This window comes from Sus scrofa, chromosome 9 (assembly GCF_054392235.1).
Source record: "Sus scrofa isolate SSC_HxYL_T2T_F1_AM1 chromosome 9, Sscrofa_HxYL_maternal_Yorkshire_Landrace_v2.0, whole genome shotgun sequence".
NCBI classification, from domain to species: domain Eukaryota; kingdom Metazoa; phylum Chordata; class Mammalia; order Artiodactyla; family Suidae; genus Sus; species Sus scrofa.
In genome coordinates, this window is record NC_139391.1 from 136,938,324 (window position 1) to 136,960,951 (window position 22,628).

The following is a 22,628-nucleotide window of genomic DNA, read 5'->3' on the forward strand; positions in this document are numbered from 1 at the left end:
GAAGCTGGCATCAGGAGATCTCGGTGTGATCCTGGCAGTGCTCTTCCGGGTTAGTGCCTGGAATAACAATACTTATGAAAAGGGAATATTGATCAGAGATTAGAGCAAACTAGGAAAGTTCCTGAAAAACATCATGTAGTATAATCTTTAACCTACAGGAACTGTGCTCAGGATGCCTAATCTTTAGCTCACAGGTGATTGTGTTTAGGATGCAGTTAAACTAGGGAGAAGCACAAGGAAGGCTCCATACAGTTCAATTTTAAAGTATTCATTTCTCTTTTTAATTTTGAATTTTTTTTGTCTTTTTAGGGCTGCATCCTCTGCATATGGAGGTTCCCAGGCTAGAGGTCCAGTCGGAACTGCAGCTGCCAGCCTATGCCACAGCCATAGCAACATGGGACCCAAGCCGTGTCTGCAACCTACATCACAGCTCACGGCAACGACAGATCCTTAACCCATTGAATGAGACCAGGGATCGAACCCACAACCTCATGGTTACTAGTCGGGTTCATTAACCACTGAGCCACTACGAGAACTCCCAAAGTATTTGTTTCTAAAAGATGTGTAAGAAGTATAACTTTTCTCAGAAAATCATGGACTTGGAGAAGAGACTTGTGGCTGCCTGATGGGAGGGGGAGGGAGTGGGAGGGATCGGGAGCTTGGGCTTATCAGACACAACTTAGAATAGATTTATAAGGAGATCCTGCTGAATAGCATTGAGAACTATGTCTAGATACTCATGTTGCAACGGAACAAAGGGTGGGGGAAAAATGTAATTGTAATGTATACATGTAAGGATAACCTGACCCCCTTGCTGTACAGTGGGAAAATAATAAAAAAGAAAAAAGAAAAAAAAAAGTATGACTTTTCTCTTAGGTATGACTATATTATGTATAATCCTTGAGGGGGAACCAGGACCCTGCCCCAAGGCTGTACTGTTGTTGCTTGAGTGAGTGCTCCTCCCTGGTCTCTGCGTCCTTCCTTTCCAATCAGCAACTTGTCTGAACGTGCCCCTTGGAACTCAGGGAAGATCAGGGAGGCTGAATGAGGCTCAGTTCCTAAAAACAAGAAATGAAAGGCACAGAAAGGCTTTTGTGCCCAGGAGCCCCAAGATCCCTGCTCAGTTCCACTTCCAAGAGAATTCACACATGCTGTTCCTTCCCGACCACACACTGCTCCATAGAGACTTAGACTTAAACCATAGACAGTGACAGCAGGAAGAGACTTAGTGATTATATCAGCAGGTTTCCACTCTGGGCTCTGTGGAGCCCAGGGGTCTCTGGCAAGCGGAAGGAAGACTCAGGGGTAGATGGAGCTCCCTTCTCTTCCTGTCTAAGCAGCCATTCTTTACTTGTTTTACATATTCAACTTCTAGGTAGAATACTGCTTGACCAAAGGCCTCCTGTCTTCAAACCATAGGTTGACCATCTCTGGTCTAGTTCAAATCCTCCTGGAAGGTGATAATGATCAGAATGAATTCTCATAGAAATTCTTGAGCTAATGGAGATGTTGAACTTTAGGCAGATTCCCTATTATTTTTAATTCTATCTGAATTGTGTTTATGTTGTAGAATATTTACATGATTCTAAGTATATCTATCCTGTAATAGGCACATAGCATGCAGACACACACACAGGTATGTATATGTATAGCACAAGGCTTCAATGCACACATCCTAAAGAAGCAGTTGGTATCCTCAAATTTGGAAGTAGTCTTGCATTGGCTTTTAACATGCTGCTTAAACTTTTTTCTTCCTTTGAGTTATTTATTCTGCATCAATTGTAATCACTTTTGTGTATTCTTCGGCCTAATAAATGCTAAGTCCTTTAAGGTTTGAAACTCCTAACTGTTTATGTTCATAACCTCTGTAACACCTACCAGTGCTCTCTGGTATTCAATTAAGAAATCATTATTTCATCTGAAAAGAATCATAAAGCAGAAAAAATACTGACTAGGGAGTCCAATTAGTAAGAATTCAGTATACTGTTATGAAGACAAAATTTCATGCTTGGTCTCATAAGGACCTAGTTTAAAATTTTTAGTTTTTGTTTTATATTGGAATAAAGTTGATTTACAATGTTGTGTTAGTTTCAAATATATAGCAAAATGATTCAGTTATACATATATCCATTCTTTTTTAGATTCTTTTCCCATATAGGGCATTACAGAGTATTGAGTAGACTTCCCTGTGCTATACAGTAGGTTCTAGTTCCCTATTTTATACATAACAGTATATATATATGTTAATCACAAACTCATAATTTATCCCTTCCCCCTGCTCTTCCCCTTTGATAACCATAAGTTTGTTTTCAAAATCTGTGAGTGTTTGTTTTGTAAATGAAATCATTTGGATCCTTTTTTTCAGATTCTACATATAAGTGATATTGAAGAGATTTTGCCTGTGTCTGATTGACTTCACTTAGATAATCATTGCCATGAGTGGCATCAATTTCATTCTTTTTTATGGCTAAGTAATATTCCGTTGTATATATGTACTACATCTTCTTTATCCATCCTCTGTTGATAGACATTTAAGTTGCTTTCAAGTGTTGCTTACTGTAAATAGTGCTGCAGTGAACACTGGGGTTCATGTATCTTTTCACATTATGGTTTTCTTTGGATAAATGCCCAGGAGTGGGATTGTTGGGTCTTATGACAGTTCCGTTTTCAGGGTTTTTTTTGGTTTTTTTAGGGCTGCACACATGGCATATGGAAGTTCCCAGGCTAGGGTTTGAATTGGAGCTGCAGCTGCTGGCCTAAGCCATAGCCGTAGCAAAGTGGGATCCGAGCTGCATCTGTGACCTATCCCGCGGCTTGGAGCAATGCTGGATCCTAAACTCACTGAGCAAGGCCAGGGATTGAACCCGCACCCACACGAATACTAGTCAGGTTCTTAACCCACTGAGCCACGGTGGGAATTCCTATTTTCAGTTTTCGGTTTTTTTTGTTTTTGTTTTTTTGTTGTTGTTGTCTTTTTTCTTTTTAGGGCTGCACCCATGGCATGGGGAGGTTCCCAGGCTAGGGGTCGAATCGGAGCTGTAGCTGTCAGCCTATGCCAGAGCCACAGCAATGTCAGAATCGAGTGGTGTCTGTGACTTACACCACAGCTCATGGCAATGCCAGATCCTTAACCCTCTGAGCAAGGGCAGGGATCAAACCTGCAACCTCATGGTTCCTAGTCGGATTCGTTTCCACTGCACCACAATGGGAACTCCTATTCTCAGTTTTTTTAAAGGAACTTCCATACTGTTCTCTATTGTGGTTGTACCGATTTACATCAGTGTAGGAAAATTCCTTTTTCTCTGCACCCTCTCCAGCATTTATTGTTTGTAGATTTTTTGATGATGGCTTTTCTGACTCATTATAGTTTTGGTTTGCATTTCTCTAGTAATTAGTGATGTGGAGCATCTTTGTATGTGCTTTTTGGCCATCTATCCTTCTTCGGAGAAATGTCTGTTTAGATCTTCTGCCTATGTTTTGATTGTGTTTGGTTTTTGATTTTGCATGCGCAGTTTGTATGTTTTAGAGATTAATCCCTTGTTGGTTGCTTTGTTTGCAAAGGATTTCTCCCATTCTATAGGCTGCCTTTTCATTTTGCTTATGGTTTCCTTTGCTGTGCAAAAGCTTCTAAGTTTAAGTAGGTCCCATTTATTAATTTTTGTTGTTGTTTTCATTGCTCTAGGAGGTGGATCCAAAAAGATATTGCTGCAATTTATCTCAAGGAGTGTTCTGCCTCTGTTTTCCTTTAAGAATTTTATAGTATCTGGTCTTACAGTTAAGTCTTTGATTCATTGATTTGATTTTATTCTTTGTATATTGCACTAGAGAATATTCCAATTACATTCTTTTATATGTAGCTGTCCAGGTTTCCCAGTACCAGTTATTGAAGAGACTGTTTTCTCTCCTTTATGTTATTTGTTGTTTTTCCCTTATTGCTTTTAATATTTTCTCTTTATCTTTAATTTTTTTCAGTTTGGTTAATACATGCCTCAATGTGTTCCTCTTTGGGGGTTTATCCTGTAGGAGACTCTCTCCATTTCCTGGGCTTGATGTGTGTTTTCTTTCCCATGTTAGGAAAGTTTATAGCTACTTTCTCTTCAAATATTTTCTCAGGCTCTTTCTCTCTCTTCTCCTTCTGTGACCCATATAATGTGAGTGTTCAACATTGTCCCAGAGGTCTCAGACTTTCCTCATTTCTTGTTCTTTTTTCTTTATTCTGTTCCAGGGCAATGTTTTTTACCAGTCTATCTTCCAGCCCACTTACTCATTCTTCTGCCCCATTTATTCTGCTATGGAGTCCTTCTAGTGTATTTTTCATGTCTGTCTGTTCTTTAAATCTTCTATCTCTTTTAAACATTTCTTGTATCTTCTTGGTCTGTGTCTCTGTTCTTTTTCCAACATCTTGGATCACCTTCACTGTCATTACTTTGAATTCTTTTCAGGTAGATTGCCTTTCTCTGCTTCATTGAGTTGTTTGTTTGTTTGTTTTTTAGTTGTTTTCTGGGCTTTTATCTTGTTCCTTCATCTGGAACATATTTCTCAGTTGTCTCATTTTGTCTAACTTTGTGTTTTTGGTCTCTGTTCCATAGGCTGCAGGAATATAGTTTCTCTTGCTTCTGGTGTCTACCCCTTGGTGGAGGGAGTTGATCCAGGGGCTTGTGCCTGCTTCCTGATGGGAGGGACTGGCGCCTGCCCACTGGTGGGTGGAGTTGGGTCTTGTCCCTCTGGTGGGTAAGCCAGTGTCAAGGGCTGTGTTTAGAGGTGGCTGTGGTATCAGGATGACTTTAGTCAGCCTGTCTGCTGATGGTTGTTGCTGTGTTCCCACCTTGTTAGTTGTTTGGCCTCAGTGTCCCAGCACTGGAGCCTGCAGGCTCTTGGGTTGAGGTAGGTCTTGGTGCTAAAATGGTGAACTCCAGATTTCACATGAATGAATATTCTTTCAGGCCTCCATTACCCGTGTCCTTGCCCTCACAGTAAGCCACAGCTGACCCCTGCCTCCTCAGGGTACCTCCAAGACCTGCAGGTAGGTCTGGTCCAGGCTCCTATGGAGTTACTGCTTTACCCTGGGTCCCCGTGCACATGAAACCTTGTGTGCACCCTCCAAGAGTGGAGTCTCTGTTTCCTCCAGTCCTGTGGAGCTCCTGTACTCAAGCTCAAAGATGACTGCCCTGGGAGCCCCTCCTTCCAATGCTAGACCCCCCAGGATGGGAACCCTGATGCAGGACTGAGACCTCTTACTCTTATGGGAGAACCTCTGCAATATAATTATTTCCCAGTTTGTGGGTCATCCACCTGTGGGTATGGGATTCAGTTATCTTGTGAAAGTGACCCTCCTACCATATCCCTGTGGTTTCTCCTTTGCCTTTGGATGTCAAATATCTTTGGATAGGTTCCAGTCTTTTTTGTCCATCGTTGTTCAGCAGTTAGTTGTGATTTTGGTGTTTTTGTGAGAGGAGGCAAGCTCAAGTCCTTTCCTCTAGCTTGTCTCCTAATCCCTAGTAAACTTTTCATAGAGTAAAATGACACATGTCTATAGACTGTACCCTGTCCATCCATCTCACTCATATATCTCCTTATCCACAAGGTGGGGCAGAGAAGTTGGTCTTGACTGCTCGGTGAAATTAATGTCCATCACTGGAAAAATAACTCTAACTGAGGCTTATTATAGAAAGCCAGGAATGTCAGTTTTATAATGAAATTCCTGGAAGAAGTACAATGGTTTAATTTTATGCATTAACTTGACTGGGCCAATGGGTATCCAGATATTTGGTCAGATGTTATTCTGGATTTTCATCGGAGGTGTTTTGGATGAAATTAACCTTGAATCAGTAGGCTGAGTTAAGCAGATAGGAATCTCCAATGTGGGTGGTCCTCTCCAATCAATTGAAGACCCAAATAGACCAAAAAGATTGACCTTCCCATGAGTAAGAAGAATTCCTCTCTGCTTGATTACACGGGCAGGGGCATTGGTCTTTTCCCTGATTTGGACTAGAACTGAGAAAAAACAAACAACCCAGCCCAGCTCTTCTCTAGTCTTGAGTCTGCCACGTTGTGGACTAGGCTTTACATTATCAGTTCTCCTAGTTCTTGGGCCTTCCAACTCAGACTGGTGCTACTTGTTGGTTTTCCTGGGTCTCCACCTTGCTGATTGCAGATCTCAGGACGTCTCAGTAATTGTGTGAGCCACTTCCTTGTAATAAATCTCTATCTATTGATCTCTCAGTCTATACTGTTAGTCCTATTTCTGTTGATAACCCTGACCAATACAGATTTTGGTACTGAGAATGGGGTGCTCTTATAACAAATGTTTAAAAATTTGAAAGTAGCTTTGGAACTGGGTAATGGATTGAGGCTAGAAGAGTTTCGAGGTGCATGCTAGAAATGTGGGCAGTAAGGACAGATCTGGTCATATTGTAAGATGAAAAGGAGGGAATCTGAAGGAAACATATTCCTTGCCATAGAATGGCAAAAACTCGAGTGAACTGTGTTCTGGTGTTGTGTGGAAGATAGAAAGTACAAGCAATGAAATTGAATATTTAGCTAGGAGATTTCTAAGCAAAACTGAAGAAGTTGAAGTATTTTGTTCATCCTGACTGCTTAGTAAAATACAAAAGAGAGATATTGAAGAAAGAATTGTTAAAACCATAACTTGAAGATTTAGAAAATACTCAGCCCATCCATAAATGCAAAAAATTAGAAAAAGTCCAAAGAGAACATTGAGAATATTGGAATTCCCATTGTGCCTCAGCAGTTTAAGAACCTGACATAGTGTCTGTGAGGATGTGGTTTCAATCCCTGGCCTTGCTCAGTGATTAAGGATCTGGTGTTGCTGCAAGATGCAGTGCAGGTCAAATATGTGGCTTGGCTCTGGCAATGCTGTAGCTGCAGATCTGATTCGACCCCCTAGCCTAGCAACTTCCATATGCTGTAGGTGTGATCCTAAAAAGAAAAAAAAATGCATGGCTGGACTTGTACCCAATAAAGAGTTTGGGGTATTACATGAGCAAGGACACCATCAATTTGAACCAAAGTGGACTGATAATGGCAAAAATGAAAGAAGACTGTCGGACTGCTTGGATTTGAAGACAGGATGATGGAACTATTTGGCTGCAAATGTGTGCTGTTTTTTAAGAAGGAAGAAAAATTGCCTTACACCAAGGCCATCTCAGTTTCACCAGTGTAGCTGGCCCTTCCTAAAGCCTTGTGGTTGGGAATGCCCTGCAGAACCATGAGAGCAGGGCCTTCCAGAAACTTGGGGGCAGGACCTGGCTTAGAAGATCCTCAGGGCTAGGAGCTCCACTGAGAGCTTTGAGGCCACCAGCCCAGTCGTCCTGAGTATCCAACCAAAGAGGATTATTCTTCAGCCTTAAGAGCTAATGGAATTTGCCTTTCTAGGTTGTAGACTTGTGTGGGACCCATCACCCCTTTCTTTATTCTGATTTCTCTCTTTTGGAATGGGAATATCTAAACCTATGTCCCACCACTGCATTTGGGAAGCATATAATTTGGTCTGGTTCCATAGATTCAGAACTGGAGAGAAGTTTTTCCTGAGGTTGAGTTAAATCTCAAGTCCCACCTCTATCTGGTTTAGGTATTTTGATGAGACTTTGGACTTTAAACTTTAGAGTTGATGCTGTTAAGACTTAGGGGGTTGTTGGGATGGAATTAATGTACTCTGCATGCAAGAACATGAATTTTACAGGACTAGCATTGGAATGGTATGGACTCAACTGTGTAACACCAAAGTTCATATACTGAAACCTTATCTCCTAGTGTGTCTATATTTGGAGACATGACTCTTAGGAGGCAGCGTTATATGAATTCATAAGGATAGGGTCCTAATCTGATAGAATTTGTGGTTTTATAAAAAGACAAGATTATTTTCTTTCTCCGTGTGCATGCACTGAGGAAGGGCCATGTGAGCACACAGCAAGGAGGAGGCTGTCTGCGCTTAGGAAGAGGCCCTCACCAGAAACCGAACTTTTTTGGACTTTGATCTTGAACTTTCCAACCTCCAACACTATTAGAAAATAAATTTATTTTCTTTACACCACCCAGTATTGAGCTTTGGTTTTGGCAGCCTGAGCTGACCAGTACATTGGGATGCTGGAGATCATTCTTGGCACTAAAGATCATTTGCTCTTGCGCTAATGGATACTTACTATGGGCTGTTGAATCTTGACAAAACTCAATTGAAATGCTTATTGCATTGTACTGAATTTATTAAGAGTCAAGGAGTTCCCTGGTGGCCTAGCAGTTAAGGATCGGGCATCGTCACTTCTGGCTCGGGTCACTATGGTACAGTTTTGGTCACTGGCCCAGGAACTTCCACATGCCATGGATGTGGCAAAAATAAAGACAAGTGTCAGGAGAAATCAGGCATATGACCAACTAGCCAACGAGAGAGACATGTGCCTTAGATCTATATTGTTCATGCCCCAAATTCTTCATATCAAATTATATTCGAGGTGTAAAATGATAGGCAGGAGAAATCATATATTGAGTAAAGAAATTCAACAAAAACGTATTGAATGTCTACACTCTATAAGGTACCTTGCTAAGCCTGATTAGCAGGTTTTAAGGTTCATAACATATGGCCTCTATCTTCCAAGAACCTGTAACTCTGTGGCATTCCTGACTCATCGATTCTTAACCACATAGGTGGACATTATCAATGTCCTGCAGGTTGAGATTACCCAGTGATTATAACTATTGCTCATCTTCAGGAACATTTGCCTTCCAGGATCTGGCCCAGCCTATCATTTAGTCTTCTACTCTTCATCCCTGGCCTGTATTCTTAGAGCTTAGGGATTAGCTACCTTCTACCTATCTTTGTTCCTCGTCATTTGGATCACTAGGAAGATGGCAAAAATTTTCTAAAAATTGGAACCTAACATGTGATAGGTTCATGTGTTACAAGTATTATTGCATGAACACTTGACTTAATTTAGGTCCCTCCTGTTTTAGGAGATATTAGAAGATGAAATTTAAATTTGTGGGGAATTCCCATGGTGGCTCAGTGGTAAGGAACCCAGCTAGCATTATAAGGATACAGGTTTGATCCTTGGCCTTGCTCAGTGGGTTAAGGAGCTGGCATTTCTGTGAGCTGTGGTGTAGCTCAGATCTAGTGTGGCTGTGGCGTAGGCTGGCAGCTGTAGCTCTGATTTGACCCCTAGCCTGGGAACTTCCATATGCTGTGGATGCCACCCTAAAAAGACAAAAAAAAATTTTTTTTAATTGTATATGTTATAATTTCTTGATAGGCACTAATGATCATAATGAAATGTCTCTTCTAACCAATGATCATGATTTGCAGTGGGCGCAACTTGACCCTAATGAATGGAGGCATCCGCCATGCTTCTTTGTTGTTGCCTGCATTTGCTCTTTGGCCATGACATTGAACAAGAGACTGGTTTGACTTTTGGATATTGGGTGTTACTCTGACATAATGAGATTTTTGTCACCTTGTTTTGAAATTTAGTACTATCTCATTGGGGGATTTCGAGGGGCAGGGATGTCTTTTTGACTTCCCCATAAAAAAATATGAAAAAAACTGGCCTTTCTTGTTGACACTGCCTTTGCCTTCTTTCAATCATGAAAAAGCTGTAATTGTTTTAATGTGTGGGCAAATTGGACATTTGTGGGTTAATTGGCAATATTTGCATGCTACAATTAGTTTCATTATGCTTTGATTATATTAATTAAACTTTCCTGGAGAGTAGGCATTCACTCATTTTTCTTCCCTGCGTCTCTCCAAATGGGCATCGGAAGCTGCCTCCCTGTGATTTTGTGAGCACATGGTGCAGGGTCCATATTTGTTCATCCTTCTACCCCCCACCCCAGGTCTGGGTATCCCAAGTGCTTTTATTTATTTATTTATTCATTCATTCATTCATTTATTTATTGTCGTCTTGTCTTTTTTTAGGGCTGCAGCCACAGCATATGGAGGTTCCCAGGCTAGGGGTCCAATCGGAACTGTAGCTGCCAGCCTGCACCAAAGCCACAGCAACAGGGATCCAAGCATGTCCTCATGGATGCTAGTCGGGTTCGCGAACTGCTGAGCCATGATGGGAACTCCCCAAGTGCTTTTAAATGTTTGTTGAATTGAACCAAACAGGGAGGGACTCAGCTTGGAAAAGCCATGAAGATAATTCCAGTGGCCTCTAAATTTGGTCTACATGTCAAACCAATACCTACATTTGCCAGCCCACCCAAGGGCTTTGGCAGTCTTCTCATTCCCATCCATTTTACTGCATTAGCAAAACAAACAATAATTTACATGCAGGGTGAGAGATTGGCGAAAGGAGGCAAGTTCTGTTTCAATGCCAGTTTTATGACAGGCACACTGTGTTAGGAACTTTCAAATGCATTATCTTATATTATCGCCAAAGTGGTTTTTCCCTGGCCCCAGCAGGTTTTTAACAAAAGCTAGCTGAAGCAAAAGGAAATTGCAGCTTGGCTTGCCGGAAATCCCTAAAGGCTTCAGATGCTGCTGAAGGGGATGGATAAAAATGGATTTAGCAGAAGTCCTTCTTTGTGGTCTCATTAAATTATCACCTGTCGGGATTTCTATTTTCAACTTCTCAGTTTTCTAGTGGATATGCTGACAGTAAGCCATATTTAAGTACCATATTCTTACTATTTCTTACTTACTCAGAGCCCATTGCTATTCCCCCAGACAAGGCAGCAGACTGTTCTTGAAGCAGGCTGTATGTGAGGCAGAGATGAGAGGTAAGTTGCCTCTGTGGTCTGTCTGTGCTTTAAAAGGAGATGAAACAGGTGACACTATGGTAAATATTGCTCTGAGAACAGTGTATTTGTAGTAAACAGTTGCCTTTCATCTCTGACTATAAATGTGACTATTAATAGAGTGCTCGTTCACAAACATGAAGTAAAGGAACGTGATCCTGTGACTCTGGTAAATACTGTCTGTTGTCTGGTTATTTTTAATTAGGCTTGGCCTCCCCAGGCCTATGTCCATGTGGGCCAAGACGTAAGAACACAGAGGGGCCAACTAATGTCCACATAATGGCAGTTCATTCCCCAGTATGTCTGGTGCTGGGAGACTTTATTGCAGAGACAAAAGAATTTCAACCGGAAGACCTGCTGATAACAGATAGCAGAGTAGAGCTACCCGATGGGAAGATCAGTGTTTGGCAAGAATGGGGGAGTGTAAACATTTGTCAGCTGGTCCGCTTGGTCCCCTCACCTTCTAAAGAGGTAAGCATATTAGTGGTTGGTTTCCTAATAAATTATACAGCAGAATGCTGCAGGGGGGTCCATTTCCTGAAGGTGGTTGCTCAGCACCACGGAGCACCAGGCACTCTTAGCACCATTAACGGTCCGTCAGAATTGTCTAGTGGTCGAGAAACGCTACTTCTCTATTATTTGAAAGCACATTAATTCAGCCTGAGAAGCAGCAGAGCTCTGCAGCCCACACGTGATCTGCGGTAACATCATCCCTTTCTCTTACATCTTCTGAGCGAGTTCTCACCGCCTGCTGCAGGTGTGGTGATGGTCCTTATGGAAAACTTCGACTGTGTTGCAGGCATAGTCCTTATTTGTTCCACTTAGGATATTTTAGAGGAAGAAGTGCCTTCTCTTTAACTCTGGCTTGACTCGTTGGTTGGTTCGAAGGAATGAGGGAAAGTGGGTGCTGGGCCCCCGTCCTCACTGGGGGAAACTGCTCCTGAGAGTTGTTGCAGTCTCTCACGGTTGTCAACCCCTTCGTCACTGAGGCATCGTTTTTCAGCCTGTCTCGTTGAAGTTCTATTTTGTCACTTGAACCTGAAAGCAGTGACAGCACACAGGGGTGGTTTTGACTAATAAATGTTATACTTAAAGGAGCTAGCCCTGTGCCGGGCACCTCGTAGCTGCTCAGGAAGTGTTAGATGCCTTTGAATTCCCCCCATCATTCCTGCAGCATCACCTCATCAAAGGCATTGTACCTTTGGCTGGTATATAATAGGCATTTTTCATCATGTCCATTTGTTAGTCCAGTCCCTTGCCATCTGTGTTTCTTGTTCATCTGCCAACCTAGAAAAACCTTCTTCATGTTTCTAAATTGTTTCTAAATTGTGCAGTTGTTGGAGACAACACTTTTTAAGTTTGAGGTTTTACTGAGGTGGCGTGCTATAGAGTAGTATTCTTAGGAATGATTTCGTGTCTTATCAAGATAATTAAGATGGTATGTGTTCTGTGGATGAGCTTCCCTCATCATGATAGGGGAGAAAACAGTGTGTTCTTGGGCCTTCGTGCTATTTTTGGCTAACGGAGCAAATGGGAAACCAGAGCTGGTGGGTACAAAGCCAGATTTGCGCATATGTTAGATGGACTGCATAGGTGCATGCTGGGACAGGGTCCACAGCCAGCCTGCAGGAAGTGGAGCTGGGACACTCAACAGGGTATTTCTTTGGAGAAGTTTGTTAAAGACGGAAGCCATATTGTACTCAATTTAAAACCTGTTTTTTGGAAGTTTTTAGGATTCTCCCACACCCTGTCATCTCACATATATTTCTTTTTTAAAAAAAATTTATTAGAGTATAGTTGACTTACAATGTTGTGTTAGTTTCAGCAAGATGATTCAGCTATATATCTATTCTTTTTCGGATTCTTTTCTATACAGGCCATCACAGAGTATTGAGTAGAATTCCTGGGAGTTCCTGTCTTGGCACAGTGGAAACGAATCTGACTAGTATCCATGAGGATGCAGGTTCAATCCCTGGCCTCGTGCTCTGTGGGTTGGGGATCCGACATTGACGTGAGCCGTGGTGTATGTTGCAGACGTGGCTTGGATCCCACGTTGCTGTGGCTGTGGGGTAGGCTGGCAGCTGCAGCTCCTAGCCTGGGAACTTCCATATGCTGCAAGTGCGGCCCTAAAAAAGCAAAAAAAAAAAAAAAAAATCCTGTGCAATACGGTAGGCCCTTGTTATCTGTATACAGTAGGATATTTATGCCAATCCCAACCTCCAAATGTATGCCTCTGCCCAGCATTTCCCCTTTGGTAACCATAAGTTTGGTTTTGAAATCTTTGAGTCTATTTCTATTTTGTAAGTTCTTTTGGATGAGTTTTTATTAGATTCCACGTATTAGTGATCTCATATGATATCTATCTTTCTCTGTCTTACTTCCTTTACTTAGTATGATAATCTCTAGGTCCATCCATGATGCTGCAAATGGCATTATTTCATTCTTTTTATGGCCGGGTAATATTCCACTGTATGTCTATACCACATCTTCTTTATCAAATCCTCTGTCGATGGACATTTAGGTCACTTCCATGTCTTGGTTATTGTAAATAGTGCTGCAGTGGACAGCTTCACTCTACATATAAAGAATGAAATTAGAACATTCTCTTGCACCACGCACAAAAATAAATTCAAAATGGATTAAAGACCTAAACTTAAGCCCAGATACTATAAAAACTCTTAGGAAAATATAGGCAGAACATTCTTTGACATCAATTGCAACAATATATATATATATATTTTTTGGATCTACTTTCCAGAGTAATGAAAATAAAAATAAACTAATGGGACCTAGTCAAAGTTAGAAGCTTTGCATAGCAAATGAAACTATTGAAGAAATGCAAGGACAGCCCAAAGAATTGGAGAAAAATCTTTGTCAACAAAGTGACCAACAAGGGATTAATCTCCAAAATATACAAACATCTCATGTAGCTTTATATCAAAAAAAAAAACCCAATCAAAAAATTATCAGAAGGGGAGTTCCCGTCGTGGCGCAGTGGTTAACAAATCCGACTAGGAACCATGAGTTTGCGGGTTCGGTCCCTGCCCTTGCTCAGTGGGTTAAGGATCCAGTGTTGCTGTGGCTCTGGCGTAGGTTGGCAGCTACAGCTCCGATTAGACCCCTAGCCTGGGAATCTCCCATAGGCCGTGGGAGCGGCCCAAGAAATGGCAAAAAGACAAAAAAAAAAAAAAAAAAAAAAAAAAAAAAAAAAAAAATTTGTCAGAAGATCTAAATAGACATTTCTCCTAAGAAGACAGACAAATGGTTATAAAGCACATAAAAAGATGCTCAACATCATTAATTATTAGAGAAATGCAAATCAAAACTGTATTGAAGTATCACCTCAAACCAGTCAGAAATGTCATCATCAAAAAGTCTACAAACAAGAAATGCTGGGGAGGGGGGGACCTTCCTACGCTGTTGGTGCGAGCAACCACTGCAGAGATAGGTGCTGAAGTTCCCTTAGAAACTGAAAATAGAGCTACCTGGAGAAAACCATAATTCGAAAAGGTAATTTATTTCTTAACCCCCCCAGAGCACGCATGGGGATTTGAAGACACCACGTCCCTGTCCTTGAACCTCTGTCTCTCCCCACTTGTGCTCATATTCCAATTACAGTCTACGAGGGACTCACACCTGTAGATTCGCCGATTCTTAGGAAAAAAGACAGCTTCTTAACATATACAAGGGGGAAGAGGCTACTCGTGGATTTCTATATTAAAATAATGTGGAAGCCTTGAGGGGACACTGGATTAGCAGCTATTCCAACAAAGATTCAAGAATCTGGATCCTTAAGGTCCTGTTAGCTTTTCCTCTAGTCCCAGAAGGTTGGTTAAGTTGTCCCAGTGGGTGGTGGACAGAAACATGTGAAATTCTTAAGTGGTTTTAAGAGCATCTCCATTTAATCCAACTTTAGAGGGGCCTAAAAGCCACCATGTCACAATTAATTATTTTTGCCAGCCGGATTGATATTCTAAAATTCAGCCTTTATTGTGCAGGGAGTTAAGTAAATTTCTTGTTCCCTGAAGGCTCTCCTTGAAATGCAGAGGATCCCAGAGGCCTAGGGCTGGAAGGAACTAGCTGTGAGCTTACAGTGGCTGGGTTTTACAATGGGTCTGGAGGCTGGTGTGTTATAGTATTAATGATACTGAACCACAGTGGCTCCCTTTGAGAAGAGGACAGCTATAAATGCAGGTAATTGGGATGCAAATAGTTGGGAGGAGGGTGACGTATAAGCTAATGAATCTCTTAAATGGTATTCAATAAGAAATAGCTGCATTAATGACCATATTGGGGAGGGGGGCTCAGGCTTTGAATCATTTTTTTAAGTAGCAGGGACAGATTTTTGCAGATGCTAAGGCTCTGTTTTGCTTGATCACTTTTCTGTTCGCTGGCCCACATTGCAAGGCAGCTGGCCTGGTGTCCATTTATGGGGAGAAAGACCAACATAAGATTCTAAACCTCAAGTGTGACCTCATTAGATGTGTGCTTACTAGTGGTGTAAACCACGGCATCATTCGTCTTGATGGTTTGGGTCATCGCGTGACTCGTTTGAGTTTGGCTATTTCAGCGGCAGCCGGGAGGCAGCTGTGCTTAAGAGAGATTCCTTTGTGTCTGAACTGATGCCCCCACGGAAAACGTTGACACCGACTCAGACCAGCCCTTGCTTGTAGAACATCCTTTGAAAACAGACTAACGCTCCTTCGTCTCTCTAGAGAAGAATTCCAGTCTTGCTTTTGCAAGCTCAGTTTGCAAAATGCTAGAAGGAGAAACCAGGGCTCCCAAAAGTCTCAGTGTGGACCCACCTGCTGTGACATCATTTCCGTCTTCTCCATCCTTGCTGAGGGATGCAGACCAGGGCCTCCTCCCACCTGAGGGCCCCTCCCAGGCTTTTATGCAGCAGCCGGGAGGAGTTGCCCCATCCTGTTCTGGTTTTCACGTTTGTTTGTTTTTTCCCTCGTTGTTTTTTTCTCTTCTCCTTCGTTTCCTTCCCCTTTCCCTCCCCGCCCAATCCTCCCTCCCTCCCTCCATCCGCCTCCCTCCTTCCTCCTCTTCCTCTCCTTCTCCTCTGCCTTCTCCTCCTATTCCTTCTTCTCCTTCCCTTTTCCCTCCCCGCCCTCCGTCCTCTTCCCTCCTTCCTCTTTTCTTCTTTCTTCTTCTTCTTCATCTTCCTTTTTTTCTCATGATATATTTTCTTCTCCCGGCCTTTCCTTGAACCCTCTCACAGTCCAGAAACACTCAGTAGAATGGCTGCTGTGTTTTTGGTTTTTTTCAGATGCTTTTCTGAAAGAAAAACAACTCCAGAGCCATCGTGGAAGGTGTGTGGGGTGTCCATTGCCTTTACTGAAAGAGACGTGCCCTGATTCAGAATTCAGTTAGTGCTATGGATGAGAGACATCTAATCTGATCCATGTTGTCACAGACTGAGAAAAGGAAATACAGGATCAGGTGTTTCCTGGAGAAACCTTTCAGAAAACATCCCTGCGTGCCCCTCCCGCAGCACACACACAGTCACCCCCCACCCCTCATTCCCTGTCTCCCAGCCGGAGTTAGCTCGCTCCTGGGCCCTCGGGCCAGTTCCTTATTCCAGCTAGAGCCTCAGACAGATAGTCAACAGATGCTTCATTTGTTCCAAAGGGGGAAAAAAAAAATCCAGTCTGAGTGCTACGTTAACTCCTTCGGCTATAAGTAGATTTTTTTTTTTCTTCAAAGTCTATCGTTTGTGTTTTAAGATACCCAGAATATTTCCAAATGAAAGTATCACTTTAAAACGGAAGTCAAATTTGACGTAAAGCTCTGCTTGTCTTACAGCCCTCTTGCGACTTTGCTTACTCTAAGCCAGAGAGAGGTCATGAAAATGCTATTTTATTTTTAACATAATAGGCGTTTGTTTATTCTTTACAGAGCATTCTCGTAAAGTAGTAACAATGGCAGTAACAATATCTGGTGTTTATCAGTTGCTGGCTATGCGACAGACACTGGTTGAAGTACTTTCTAGGTCCATTCAGTCCTGTCAGTAACTGTCACATATGTCCCATTGTTATCCCCCTTTTCAGATGTGGAAACTGAGGCCTCAAGGGGCAAAGTAACTTTCCTCAAATCACACGACCAGTTAGTGCCGAGGCCAAGGATTTAACCAAAGGTGTCGCTGATTCCAAGGTCTTTGCACTCCCCCCAGCTCGCGTACCCTCTTCATCACCAGCGTCAAGTCAGACTCCCAAGTTACAGAATAATTAAGTGACTTAATTCTGGTGCCCCAACCAGAAGTGACAGAGATTTAGCATTTTTCCTTTTACTGATTTTTCCCTTTGTCATGGACCTCTAGGTCAATATTTTATTGAATTCAAAACATTCATTGAGTACCTAATAGGCTCCTGGTATTGCAGGTGGACCTAGAATAATGAGCGTCCTGCCTTTAAGGAAGTTACAGTCTGAGTCTGTGGAATTAAACAGATGAAACACAATGAAAATGCAAGCAGTGTGAAAAATGTTCTACTAGAGCCAAGGGCACCGTGTCCCATGGGGATGGGGCAGTAACCCAGTCTAGGGACTGCCCGGAGGAGTTTTGTAGGGGAACTGAGTCTCCAGGAATGAATCGGTTTAGCCAGATTGACACAAGGAAGATGATGTCCTGGATGGGGAAACACCCTGTGCAAAGGCCCACATGTATTTGAGAGCACAGAGCCTTTGGGAACCTCCAAGAACTCTGATGGGACCTTGAGTTTAGAAGAAAAGAAGCCAGAGAGATGGGCAAAATTTTGATCACGAAAAGCACTGTAAGTCATTGGAAGTGGTGTTGGCTTCTGCAGTTGGCTGAGGAGTGTCATTGAAGAATTTTAAGCAGGTGTCATGGGGAATGGGACGGAAGAGATGAAGTAAGCTTAGAGGCTGGGAGAACCATTTAGGAGGCTATTGGAATTGTCTAGGTAATAAATGATGAGGGTCCTGACCTCAGGCAAAGGCAGTGAGTCAGGCCTTTTCTGCCTCCCCAGGATACACTTAATTGATTGACTTGATGCCTGCAGCAGCCAGCATGTCTGCCTGGCTGTCCATTCAGTCAGTGAACCTTCCTCCCTTTCTTTGCGTCCTTAGACTGCAATTCACATACCTGTCTCTCCTGGTAGATGTCAGCTCCGCAAGGGCAGCCAGTGTATCTTTTTAATCTTAGTTTTCATGGTGCAAGTACTGTGTCTGGTACATGTTTTTCAAGTTCATGATGGGGATCCGTGTAGTGTGGCTGCAGTCTAAGGGTCCTCAGGGGAAGGAAAGGGCTGTTGGAAAGGAAAGTTCAGTGAGGAGAACCCATTTCACTCTATAGTAAGTTGAATGCTGTTGACAGAGGAAAACTGCTTATGACTCAACTTGGGCCCTGGCAGAGGGCATCAGCATCCTCCTGGGACTTAAGGTAATTTCCTGGCAGGCTTAATGTTTACTCTCAGTAATGTTACCCAGTATACAACTTCTGCGCCGTCTCTTAAAAACAAATTAGACTTCAACACAAATACTTAAAGATGGGAATAGCATCCGCTGGTTCTATCACCTGTGTCTCTGAGTATGAACTTAACCCTCTGCGCTGCAAGCGAAACCCTGCTCTCTTTCCTGTAAGTAGTGTGGGGATGGCTGTTTTGCTAAGGGGCTTGCAAAATTTTGTTCTTATAAATATGGCAGCCAGATAAAAAAGTCAGGTTTTTGCAAGGAGCTGTGCTTGCCGAAGCCAGAGCCCAGTGGGGGAGCCTGGGCTAACCATCTTTTTCTCCACCTCCTCCCCACCCCTAAATAAAGGGACTGTGAAAAGCACTAATTAACACCATCCGTGTTTCCCTGTAACTATTCACTTTGATCCAGTTCCTTTTAAGTTTCAAACTATTATTATATGTAGCTTTTCACAGGCACTCAGTATTTTTGCTTTTATGGTCCAAAATGTTCCATCACTTTTGGACCCTGGTGTCTTCCAGGAAGATGAGAATTTGGCTTCCCTTCTGCCTCCCTCTCAGGTTCTTAGATCCCCTTCTCCAGGATTGACTGGGAGCCATTCTTGGCACCTGGCAGTGGATGCCTACAAAGACCTTAAGTCAGAGATAACCATCGTTTAGGTAAAAGGCTTCCTTGAAAGGATAAGTGTTAAGAAGGTAACATTTCCCTTGAATTCATGCAGTTTATGTTCCTGTTAAAATTTAATTATACTTCATGGCGCTCTGGCACCTGCGAGGGTATTTAACGGCCTCTGTGCTTTTACTGAATGCATTAAAATTAATACTTGGCCTTACAGAATGAGAGGCTGAACTGTGTGCCTCAAATTTTTCGGGATTATTAGGAGGCGTAGAGAGATCAAAGAGCCCTCATCTTGTTTGTGCCTCCGTGTGAAAATGCAGTCATTTGTTTTTCTTGAGCACACGGAGGAAGGGTTTACGTACATAAAACTTGGTAACGGATTACCTATTAGAAGACGTGCAAGGCTTTCTGTGGGTGTGAGTTTCTGGCACTTTGTCAAAGATGACCCTCCCTGGTCTCTCTTCTGTCCTAGCCCAGTTCTCCCCTTCTGTTTTCAGGAAACGTTAGCGCTTTTGTTCAGAAGCCCCACCACGGGTTGGGGTGCAGGGCTCTCTGTCAGCTGTTAGGTGGCTGTGTGATGAATTCTTTCTGTCCAGGAAAGCAATGCGGAGGTTGTGGCCTACTTTGGAAATCTGGTGTATAAACACAATGTATTCAGTCATTCTCATCTCTGTTAAGGGTGATTACTCACTTTGTAAAAGGTCTTTGTAAGAAAGTATATTTACCCAAATTCCTGAAAACAGCCCTCTCTTAGTACTTTCCAGGAACTGTTTACAGATCATAAATAATCTAGAGGAAGGAGGAGTGTTTAGGGGATCTGCTGGCTCTTTGCAGAACAGTCTGCAAAGTGGGTAAAGAATCTCTGAGATGATTTAAATTCCTCAAATTCAGCTTATATGTGTGTTGTTTTTTTTTTTTTTAAGAAATGCCGCATCCATTTAATGATTTGTCTGAAGAGTATAGCAAATGTAATTTGCTGATATTTGATTAGCTGTATCTTATAAGACACTTCAGTGAATAGAATGAGATCTGCAACTCCTATTGAGGTGGTTTCCAGGGCTGAGTGAGTGAGAAACCAAGGAGAGAGAATTTAATTTCACTTACTTTGATTAACATGACTTGTGACCTGTGAAGGGAGGCCCAGATAACCATTGCTTTCTTTCCAGAATGTTACTTTTTGGAGTTCCCATCATGGCTCAGTGGTTAACGAATCTGACTAGGAACCATGAGGTTGCGGGTTCGGTCCCTGGCCTCACTCAGTGGGTTAAGGATCTGGCGTTGCCGTGAGCTGTGGTGTAGGTCACAGACCTGGCTCGGATCCCGTGTTGCTGTGGCTCTGGTGTAGGCTGGTGGCTATAGCTCCGATTTGACCCCTAACTTGGGAACTTCCATATGCCATGGGAGCGGTCCCAGAAAAGGCAAAAAGACCCCCCAAAAAAGTTACTTTTTGTAATCTAAGGGGAAACCAAATAACCCTGGCGGTCCTGAAAAATAGGAGTTTTTTAATGTGCTTTTACACAATTTTAATATAAGAATATCTGATGTTCTTAAGAGCTACAAATTCTCAAGGCCAACAGATCATAATGGAGAAACAAACAAAACTTAGTTACCAAGGGGGACAGATGGGGGGGGTAGATTGGGGTTTGGGGATTAGCCTATCTATTCTGAAGCATATGGAACAATTGGGCAATGGGGACCTGCTGCCTATCACAGAGAACTCTACCCACTATTCTGTGATCATCTGTGTGGGCAAAGAATCAGAAAGGAATGGGTGTGTGTGCATGTATGACGGAATCACTGTTGTACAGCAGATGTCATCACAACCTTGTAAATGGACTATACTTCGATAAAACGTTAAAAAATGAAAAACGACAAAAAGTAGAAGATCTGGGAACACTGAAGAATTGGGAAAATGGACCTTCCAAACCACACCAAGATACCTGCTATATGCATTTGTGCTCCAAATATTTCTAGAGTGCCCGGTATATGGCAAAAATTTACTAGATGAGGTTCAGGGAGAGGATTATCAAGCATCTGAGCAGATAAGAGGCCACGGTCTTTGCAGGCACACCTCCCAGCAGTGCTCTGCTCTAGTGCATTGCAGGCATTGGGCACATCAGAACATATCCAGAGAGCCCTGACTGCAAGGAAGGGGTTCTGGAAGCCATCTTTGTTTGAGAAACCTTTGAGGAAACAAGGGCTGTGTCCCTGGAAAAGGGAACATTTTTGGTAAAGAGGTCATAAAAAAAAAAAAAGCCTCCGTCTTCACTGTTCAGTATGATAGCCACTAACCACATGTGGCTCTTTAAAGCAATTAAAATTAAATGAAAAATAGTTCTTCACTTACACCTGCATATTTCAAGGGCTCAGTAGCCGTATGTGGCAAGTAGCCACCCTATTGGATAGCACACAGCTTTCCCTCATTGCAGAGAGTGCTGTCAGCCAGCACTGCACTAGATACTTGAGGGGTTTCACGTAAAATAAGAATAGATTCAAACTGCCTATCTCCAGAAGGTACAGTTAGGCCCAATGGAGGAGAACTTGAGGGGAAATTTTCCCAGCATCTGAGATAGTAAGTTCCCGAGGCAGTAGAGTAGGAAGCTCTCTAAGAGGGGAAATACTGCCTCTGGGGGACCCTTGTCAACGAAGCTGTGGAGAAGTGTGAGGAGATGGCGCCTGCAGCATCCCAACAGTCGGATGTTACCAGCTTCCCCATGTCAGGCGCTGAGCCACACCCCGCCAGCCGCCCAGACCTCTGTTCATGCTCTCCGCCACTCCCACTGTTACTTGTAATAGGAGGTACCTGGTGGCCCGGCCGAGACCCAGTGCAACTCCCTGTCTTGGTTCTGTCTCAATCGGATTTGAATTCTTCTTGAGAGGTTGGTAATTTATAAAGCTCATTAAAAGCTTTTGATGAAGAGTTCCCACCATAGCACAGCAGGTTATGGAGCTGGCATTGTCTTTCTGGTGGCACAGGTTTGATCCCTGGCTTGGCACAGTGGGTGAAAGATCCAGTGTTGCTGTTGCTGGGGGGTAGGTCTCAGCTATAGCAGATGCAGCCGGAAAAGGGAAGATGACAAAAAAAGGCGTCGGTGATATTATGCCTAGAAAAAATTTATTTCTGGAAATCCAAAAATGGTGATATATTTTCTAAGTATAAATCCAGGTGGATGATGGATGAGGATAATGAAAAGGCCTTATTTCCTACCTCTATGTAGGCTTCACCGATCTAAGACCCTATGTATTCAAACACTTGAAATTAAGCAGAATAAAGCATCATTTAGCAGTTGGCTTATCCTTGGATAAGCCACAAAGCAAATAGTTGGCCTGTGTTTGGAAAGATGTGTGTTGGCAGGGTATCCTAATGGCAAAATCATGCTTTTTGAAATACTTGGTCAAATTCAGAGAGAATCGAGGGACCATAATTAGTAGGTATTTATAAAGCTCTTTAGTGTCTTTCGAAGAGACTGCCTGAGAGCTCAAACAATTATTTCTGGAAATCTGAAACCAAGGTTGGTTACCTGAGCTCATTCCTTAATTGAAGCTTGATGGAGCTGCCTAGCATCAGAATCTGAACTCTGGTCAAGCCTGGGGAGCTTGATTGGTCTTCTGGAGTTCTTAAGTGACCCTTTGAAACTGTCTGAGCACCAGAGGAGGAAAGTGACACTCATTAAATAACATTAGGATCATCTTTCTAAGAGGTGAGGAGAGGGAAGGAGTTGTGCTGTAGAGTCGCTGGAGACAGATGGTGTCTGAACACCTCCGCTGTCTTGAATTGACCTCGCTGTTTTCCAGACTCTCCATGGGAAGTCATTGTCTACTTTTTT

General features: G+C 42.7%; 1 protein-coding gene across 4 annotated transcripts in view; it reads left to right on the plus strand.

The window, feature by feature from the left end:
• Positions 1–22,628, plus strand: part of KCNH1 (potassium voltage-gated channel subfamily H member 1) — a 380,749-nt gene that overhangs the window by 201,980 nt on the left and 156,141 nt on the right. The window lies entirely within an intron of this gene.